We start from the raw sequence: 10,249 nt of genomic DNA on the forward strand, positions 1-10,249 counted from the left end.
ATGCACCTCTTCTCAGCCCGGTCCAAAACAAATATAATGTTTAGAGCTATATTTTTAGTTGACCTTTTTTAATTTTAGTGCTATATAAATCTTTTAGCGTGGAACTGTTAAATTCCAGCTTTTTTTTCAATTCAATTTCGGCAAGAAAGAATGAGTCCCATGTATATTATATAAAGTTCATCATAAAATATGACTTGAATTATATAATCATAGCAATCAATCAAATTTAATTTATTTTTTTGTAATTTAAATATGAGGATTTTATAACAAATTTTATATGTTTATTTTAATATTTTATTAAAAATTACTTTATTCCTAATCTTTCTCATTCAATTCATAATTTCATAATTTTGAATTCCTTGGTGAGTACTACAGGCCACTATAGCATAAAGCATCGGTTATATGTCTTATGCAGAATGAAGATCAAGTGTTTCAACAATGTATCTAGAGGTGGTATCATAAGTGCTAGCCACAAGGTTGATCATAATAATAATAATAATACAGAATGAAGATCAATTATGCAGTAAACTTTGCATTCTGGGTTCAATAATATTACCTCTAGTAAAACAAAGTGCAAAAGTTATCACTTCAAAAAATCAATTAAATATAGAAAAACGTCCCATAGCTGAGGGCAAAATCCACCCTCCGTAATATGCCCCTAGATATAGAATAGTATTCCAAGTTCAGTTTGGCGGTGGAATATGCCCCTAGATTTGGTGGATACGTTAAGTGTGAAGCGAAACTAGAAAGCAACAAGTTCAGTTTCTATTCTTATCCGTGGAGGAAGATATAGTATAGTATTCCAAGTTCTATACCATGTAGTACTTGTATTGTAACATGACAATAATAATTGTTGTTTAGCTTAAGGTAATGATAATAATAATATTGTTATAACATAGTGGGATTGGGATTCAAAGGAGTGTGACCAATGCCATAAGTGTACATACATATAACATAGACATATATGATGAAATGATTTAAAATAAAAATGATGGGAGAGAAAATAGGGATAGAGATTACTAGATGAATTAAAAAAGAGAAGAGCGTTGAAAGCTGTGAGGGTTCTTGGTTGCATCCTGCATCCTTTGCTTGGGTCAAAGTTTAGTTTAGAAAAGACACACAAGAAGGCAGCAACAGGCACAACAATGAAGGTTGAGCAACTAAGAATTATTATAGTTATATTCCTAGCTGATGTGGGATTTTAACACCAACAAATGGGGTTCTTAATGATCTCTAGCCTTGTGTCAACATCATTGACACAACACATCATACAAAGACAAAAATAGTAAAGATGATAGGATCTCTTATCATGCATCTATTAATCACATCTTGTAAATTAAGGGAACTAGCTTTCAAAAGTTTTAAATGTTAAAAATTCTGTATAGAATGGTAAACTTTGCTTAAGACAAGAACAAATTGCAGGGTTGTAGAAATGTTTGAAAATTAAATACAAAATAAAAACATATAACGAAAGCTAAGATTACGCAAACAAACCTCTCTAAAAGTCAAAGCTGCTCCACCCCTTGAATCGGCATCAAGCTTTGTCAAGATGGCACCTGTTATTCCAATCTCAAGATTCAAAGTAGTCACCAACGTTGTACAAAGAAAAGAGTAGTGTCAGAATTTTTGAATGGTTTATTTGTAGTGTAATAACTAATAAGCTACATACGGCACAAAATTATACCAAAGCCAAAAGAAATAGATCAATAATATGATAATCATTAATTTATAATCATTTTACAATTATGAATGATTTCTTTTCATTGTATTATTTATAGAAAAGATCTCTATGCATGTAAAAGAGTAAAATACACTTCTAAATACATGTGGCTTCTTGCCTTGTCATTGCATCCACAACTGGCAACACTTTTGAAATAAAAATGATTCAAGAATAAATAGAAAAATGAAATAATTATTCATTATAATATTTCCAATCCCATAAAGAATCACCTGCAGCCTACCAGGAGTATCAATAATAACAACATCAATTTTCTTCTTTTTTTGCCTCTTCTAAACCTTGTTTGGCAATTTCTAAAGGTTTAACATTAGTACCTGCTATATAGACAAGCACATCCACCTGATACAAGCTACAACTAATTATAAATATGACTAGATGTAAGAATGAGAAGAGAAAAAAAGATAAGTCAAACAATGTTAATTAGTTGTTGGTGTCTCTGATGTCTGAATCACTTGGTTACAAAATATCCATATTTTAAGAGCCTTATATAGATCATTAAGTACACTGAAAATGCCTAGGAGGAGAAAATATAGCTAGATACTAAAGCATTGCCTAACAACAAATGCATAACAGCCCATAAAACACATCAATTCTTCTACAATACACTCTTTATTAGTTTTGTAATAGTAAAAACAGAAATCAGAGGGCTCCATACAAAAGTTTCAATTCAAAATTTAAAATGACATTGATTGTTATATTTAGAGGATGCATATTTCTCAAAAAATACAATGATCAACTTCAATGACGTAAAATTCCAGACTTCTAGTACCTGTTTTCCCAAAATAGCAAGTTGGTCAATAGCAGCATGTTTGTAAACATCCCCAACAACTAGCATGCAACTTTTTCCCTGAGATAAATTAATATGATTTGCTTCAAACTTTCTATAAGGTGCAGGAACTACAAACTACAACAAAGGAGTAGAGTAAGTGGGAAGAAGATGGAAAGGACACCTATTTCTTGAGATAATTTGCCAACTTTAGTGAGAAACATGCTAGTAAAGGAGGGAGAGGAAAAAACTCCAACAAAATACAATACCCGGTTTGTTATTGTCTGATCATTTTTCAGTCTGTGAGCCTCATCACATATAAGAAGGTCACATGAGTCAGTAGAGCTAAACTTTGAGACAAATGCATTCGAAATGTCTCATATGAAACAATGAGCACCTGCAAATCAGGGAATATTAGCAGAGTACATATGTAGTTCACACTATTTAATCAATAGAAGAATTGTTAGAAAATTCATTTCACCTGTCAATTGCTTTTGGGACTTGTAAAATTGTCAATCCTAGAGATGGCATCTTCCCTTGTGCTTTCACATAAAGCAAGAGGAACTCTTTCTCCAACCCACGGTGGGCACAACCCGAGATCAAAACTTTCAGGATTCTCAACCAAACGCTTGAAGCAAACCCTAACCATGTCGGGGTACTTATCGAAAACCCTCAAAACAACGGCGATTGCCTTCTTCCTAACGAAAACCCTAGTGGTGGAGAGCAATTTGAAAACCAAACGGGGTCAAATCGGGAGCAAGGTCGAGAGTGGCGATCTGTGAGAGCAAATCGAGGGCGAGGCTTACCTCGAAGTCGTTGGTGGAAGAGAGGTCCTTGTGGAGCTGGTTGGTGATGAGGAGCACTGGAGTGTCGTCGTGCTAACCGATCCTCTTGTGTGCGTGGAGGGAGATGATGGTGTTTCAAACAACGGTGTTTTGGTGCGGCGGTGGGGTTTGGAGGAAGAGTTGGTGGGCAAAGGGGAGGAAGAGCCGGGTGTCGTAGAGCCGGTGGAAGGCGGAGGAGACAAAGGGGTTACGGAGGAAGGAGCCGGAGGAAGGCGGAGGAGATGAAGGGGTTGCTGAGGAAGGAGGACTTGGCGGCATGGGTGTGGAGGGAGGAAGCTTCTAGATAGGGCGTACAAAGGAATGGAATTCTGAGCGTCAAAGTAATTAAGAAACTGTGCAAATTTCAAAGACGGTTTCCAATAAAACCGTTTTTGAATATTTTGAATACTATATTTCTAGGACGGTTTTTATACAACTGTTGTCATATAACTTTTATTATTTATTCTAATTAAGGTGGTTCTACATAACCGTCTTAGAATATGTGTCGTAAAAAATCATTTTTTTAGTAGTGCTTCTTCCTTTTTCCTAATATTAATATATCTTATTTCAATATTTAAATCACCTGAACAAGACTCCAATATAAAGGAAACAAATGTTTTGGCCCGATTCTGGACATAAACATTTGTCCAAAGAGGCACTTTAGAAAACTCTAGAAGAGTATCAATTTAAGTAGAAAAGTTATGATTCAAATGGTAAGACTCCGAGGAATAGTGTCATAATATGTCCCTGCAGCACTAGCATTTCTGGAACATCCAAGACTAATTCCTCCTGCAAGGTAGACTAATTCCTGAAATTTCTGTGATCTTATTTCCTATGTTTTTTTTTCTTTTTCTAATGTACATATTTATGCCTGAGTGCTAGTTTTAGTCCGATCTTTTCAGAAGTGTTGTATCGTTAACAACAAGGTATATAAAGCATGAAGGAAGCACTTACACTAAACAGTAACAATTAAATAAAGTTAACATAATGATGAAATTCAGGACCAAAGCTTCTAACACAAGAATTATCCTTTAATCTAATTTCTTTTAACATTCAGTTTAAGTACTGTAAATTTCACAGCCATGGAAAATAGGTATAGAAGCTGGGGAAAACTGATTTATTGGTGATATATTGGCATTGTATACTTACAGGGGCATAATTGGTGACACTTTTGATACCCCGGTTCCACCACTACCAGATATTGCTCGATAGAATTTATCCTCCAATTTGAAATTTAGTGTACCTTGTCATAAAAATGAAAATAATCTTGAATATGAATTTTAGTATGTAGTAAATCGAAGGTTTTCCTAGTATATTATCCTGTTTAGATACATTTCTTATTGAATATCTATAGGAGAAGAAAATAATAAGGTATAACGAATTAAGTTTATCCTATAAATTAAAATTATGTACTTTTACTTTTATAGAAACTCTCACATTTAGTTTCTTTAAAAGCTTTTCTAACTTATGCTTAAGTCAATTTTAAGGCAATTCTCACTTAATTGTGTTATTTCATTATGATTAGTAACAATGTAACATGACATGCCTAAATGTTTATTATTCACAATTAAGTGATGAAAAGATTTTTTAAAAATAAAATAAAATTTATGAGTACGTACAATAACCAATAGCTTTTTTTTGAATGCCTATTTTTTACGCAATTATAAAATAAAATATAACAGAAGGGTGATACAGCTCATCACCTTACCCTTTTTTTAGTCTCTTTTGTGGATGACAAACTTCCCGTGGTTTACAATTTACCACTAAGGGAAAGGATGCAGAGCTTGCATAATCACTCATTACTCATTTTTCAGAAAACCTGATTTGAATCAACACAAACAAAAGATCACACACCATAGCCTATCAAAGTCTTTGTCAAGCTTCAAACTCATGTTGCCTTTTACGTACTCCTACTATAGTCTCTAACTTTCTCATAATAGAATAAGTTACAATCAATGAGAAAACCAGGAACAAATGTATTCCAGTAATAACCTACAATAATACATTAAGAATACGTTGTCAGGATTAGTTTGTGTAAAACAAGATTCAACTTGTCATAAGTTTGAATTTTCTTGTGTCAGGTGAAGTAATGTTAAGTGAAGGTCAAAGTAAATTAATCAAAATAACCTTAAAATATGTCATGGGATCATAATAGTATATATATAATGTAAGAATTTTTCTTTAAATTCTTGAAGGGTAAGCCATATTGGAGTCAAAGGAAACGTGTATAGAAAATTTCCTATATCCAAATTTCTCAACCCGGCATTTTTATTGTCTATTTTTAACTTTCTATCTAAACTCTGATGTGCTATCATGAATAATTTTTACACTTATTTTACAGGTCAAAGGGGAACCAAACATATCTTATATCTGTTCTAGGTATATAGAGCACCTGAGCTTATATTTGGTGCAACTGAGTACACCACGACCATTGATATCTGGTTAGCTGGTTGTGTACTTGGTGAACTATTGCTTGGCCAGGTATCTTGCTTTTAAATATGTTTGATTCTGCTATATTTAAAATTCATATTTATGCAATAATTAATAATAAATTTCTGTTGTTGTTAGCCTCTATTCCCTGGTGAGAGTGGAGTAGATCAACTTGTTGAAATTACCAAGGTAAGATAAATTCTAAAGATTTATAGTTTACTTTGTAAAATCAAGGCATTTAACGACTGTTTTGTGTCCTTGTCATTGCTTTGAATGATTTGCACTTGAGTTTATTGTGATTGCATTTTATTGTAACTAGGTTGTTTGTAGACATCCATAATAATAGTCCCCTTGTTTGTAGACATATCAAAGCTTCAATGGCCACATGTTTAGGAGTTCAATCCTTGTTGCTCTTGTTCTTTTTATGGTTAAATGCTTAAATTAATTTAGGACTGTTACTGGATAGCCTTATAGTAGGCTTTAAGAAGGCCCCCTGTCACTATCGGACATTTGATGTTAGGAATCTATTTTGATCTCTATTCTTCATATTTTGATGTTAGGAATAGGGAAGAGGAAGGAAAAAATTCTAGGGACGAGGAAGGAAAAAATTCTATTGTGAGATATTAGACGTTTCACTGTTGACTTTATTTATTTAATGCGTGGCTAAAATGTTGACTTTATTTATTTAATGCGTGGATAAAATGTTCAACCAGTGAGTGAATAAATAGGCTGAAAGAAACTATTAACACTTTCATATGACTTAATCTACAGGTTCTTGTACTTTTCTCGTTTGCACCATTAAAATAAAATTTTCAACCAGTAATTAAAATTAAATCTATTTAATTTGGTATTCCCATTATATATCTTTTATTGTTGATGTATGGAACAATAATGGGCCCTTTCCTCTTGATTCCAGCATACGCAGAAGCCTCTGGGAATCAAGTGTTTCATGGAGTAAAGTATCCCTTGTAAGTTTTTAGCATATTATACAAGTATATTGAACTACGTTGTAAGATATAAGTGTAAGAAAATAAATCTCATGATACTTTAATCTGTAGCCCTTCAAATATATGCATTAAAACTACATCAAAAGCTTTGCTTGGATAAACTGAAAGATGAATGTCAGAAGATTAGAGAAACTTTGATTCTATCACTAGGCCTAATCTCAGAACTCATTTGACTTGTAGCATTTTAGAATAAAATCAATTTGATCTTTTCACTGTAATTGTTGAACATTAATTCTGAAAATTAGCATGCATGATTACTATTGATCTAAACTAATGCTTGTAAATTGTAATGCTTCATTTTTTGCCAGAAAAAGGAGTGGTGGCATGTGATATTCTTATTTGTTTTTCTTGAGATGCTCCTCTATAGTCAAACTGTAATTTAATTATTTTTGATTATGCTCTACCAAAGTTGATTGCTACTGCTGCCCTTTTTCTTGCTTGAAATTCAGAGGAAACTCTATGCCCTGAATAATGTGTTACGAGCATCCAGTGAAATATTATATAAACAAGATTTTACTTTGTTGTCCAATCTGCTTCCTATTATGAGTAGACTTCAACTATGAACATTTTCTTACTTCTTTTGCTAACATATTGCTGGTAGGAGACAAAACAAAAAGGCACCAAATAGTATAATCTTTAACAATTTTGTATGTTAGTTGTGTCTATTACTCATGGATATGATTATTGGTGTGGGATAAACTTTTAGATGGATATTGACAATTTGTCTTGGAGGATTCTAAAATAATGTTCAATGCTAGAGACAAGCTAGACAGATTCTCCCTTAGAATAGGATTCTTGTAAGTTTAATTTTGATAAACTTTTTGTTTTTATCATGTAATCATATATAGTGTATTGTTTTATAACTTGCTAATGCTTTATAACTTGTTTATGTGGTTAATGATTAATGTTTTATATTAAAGTTATGTGCATTATGGGTGAACCTTAGTTCTCTGTTTGAGATTGAATACAAGGATTAATACAGATAGTTTTGATTAATCATTATATTTTGTAGAAGCAAAGCTTCCAAGAGTATTTTGATGATGCCAAAGATTATTAAAGATTCGTTCAAACAAGATTAAAGAATCAAGAAGATTCAAGTGAAGATTCAAGAGAAGACTCAAGATATGCAAGAGCCTTAAGAAAAGCATCAAGATAAGTATAAAAAGAATTTTTTAAAGAAAAGATTAAATAGCACAATTTGTCCAAAATAATTTTTCAAAGGAAAATCTTTTACCAGAGTTTTTACTCTCTGGTAATCGATTACCATAAGGCAATAATCGATTACCAAAAGCCCAAAATAGTTTTATAACTATTTTACAAAGTAGTAATCGATTACCATGGGCATGTAATCAATTACCAATATTTTTGAACATTGAACTTCAAATCTCAAGAGTCACACCTTGTGACAAAATATTTTCAAAATAGTGTAATCGATTACACAATATTTGTAATCGATTACCAGTGGTTCTGAACGTTGGATTTCAAACTTTAACATGAAGAGTCACAACCTTTGATAAAATAAACTGTGTAATCGATTACACCATAATGGTAATCGATTACCAGTGACTGGTTTTGAAAAATTGCCAAGAGTTACAACTTTTAAAGTGACTAGTTTTGAAAAAATTGCCAAGAGTCACAACTTTTAAAGTGACTGGTTTTTGAAGAAATTGCCAAGAGTCACAACTTTTTAAAGTGACTGGTTTTGAAGAAATTCCCAAAAGTCACAACTTTTAAGAGTTTTTGTTCAACACTTGCTTTGTCAAGAAAAGTTCATTGGGCAAAAACTTGTGTTATTCTATTTTTCTTCCTCTCCTCCATTCTTACAAAAAGCTTTTCAAAAGACCTATTCTTGGTGACTGTTTTCAAGAGAAGGTCTTCTTGGTTACAAACACTGAACACAAGGGACCAACGCTCCTTGGGTTCATTGCAAGAAGCAGGACTTGCTTCTTGGTTGATCACTGGACACAAAAGACAAACGTCTTTTGGGTTCATTGCAAGAAGTGGGTATAACTTCTTGGTTGTTATCATTGGACACAAGGGACCAACGTTCCTTGGGGTTCATTGCAAGAAGTGGGAATAACTTCTTGATTGTAATCACTGAACACAGAGGAGGGAAGTCCTTTGTGGTTCATTGCTTGTAGAGGATTTTATAAGGATAGTGGAAATCTCAAGCGGGTTGCTTGGGGATTGGACGTAGGCACGGGTTGTGTCTGAACTAGTATAAATCCGGTTTTGCATTCTCTCTTCCCTTAATCTCTTTTACTTTCTGTTGTGTTTTATTTATTTAAAGTTACTTCTCCTTATTTATTATTCGAGTAACTTATAATTAAAGAAATAATTAAATCTAGGGAATATCTAAGTAAGAGAAATTTTTAATTAGAAATAGTCAACGAAATCTTAATTCAACCCCCCTTCTTAAAATTTCTGAGGCCACTTGCCCAACATATTCAATTTGAATTGTCCATTTGGGTAGTTTGGGAAGAGTCATTTTTTTATACTTGATTGTTACATCAAGGTTAAGTCTCTTTTGTTAGATTTGATGAAATTTTGGTATAGTGCATTTCGTATTGTTCTCTGGGTGCATATTTGATTGTGGTGGAATCAGTGTCACCACTTTGGAAATCAATGTGAAATGTTGTCGAAATTTTGTCAAATTTAACAAAAGAGACTTAACCTTTACATAAGAATCAAGTATAAAAAAATGTTTTTCTAAATGAGATAGAGCCACACCTTTTATGAAAAAAGGTAAGATCTTCATGCATATGGGATAACCTTGCGAGTATGACAAGAGAAAACATGGATTGAAGTTGGATGAAAGAATCACACATTAATGATGAGTAATGGGGTTGAACAATAATGGAATTTGCTAACAAAATGCATTAGTTATGGGTGGAAAATATTTTTGTTCATGTGTTAAATGTAGGAATGGGAGACGACACATAGTGAATGAAATAAGGTCACATCTCATCTATGAGGGGATTATTCCGAGTTATACAAAATGGATATGGCATGGTGAATTTCCAGACATGCCAACAACATCCCACACTAAGCATGTTGATGTAGACATTGAAGATCATATAGAGGACATGATATGCAATCTTGGACAAGAGTCTTTTCGACAAGCACATGCATCTTTGTATCATAAGTTACAAAGTGATTCGAAGAAGTCTTTATATCCAAGGTGCACAAGCTTCACATGATTGATAGTGGTGTTAGATTTGGTCAATTTGAAGGCAAGATATGGGAGGAGTGATAAAATTTTCACTGAATTGCTTGTGTTGTTGAAGAAGATGATCCCTAAAGATAACAAGTTGTTGAATATTCACTATGAGGTGAAGAAAATACTATGTCCTATTAGTATGGAGTACCAGAAAATACATGCATGCCTTAATGATTGGATACCAAAAAATGAGTTTGCAGAAATGCATAAGTGCCCTACATGTGGGGTATCGTGATACAAAGTGAAGGATGATGACTACAGTAA

The sequence above is a fragment of the Glycine max genome, chromosome 4 (assembly GCF_000004515.6).
Source record: "Glycine max cultivar Williams 82 chromosome 4, Glycine_max_v4.0, whole genome shotgun sequence".
Classification (NCBI taxonomy): Eukaryota; Viridiplantae; Streptophyta; class Magnoliopsida; order Fabales; family Fabaceae; genus Glycine; species Glycine max.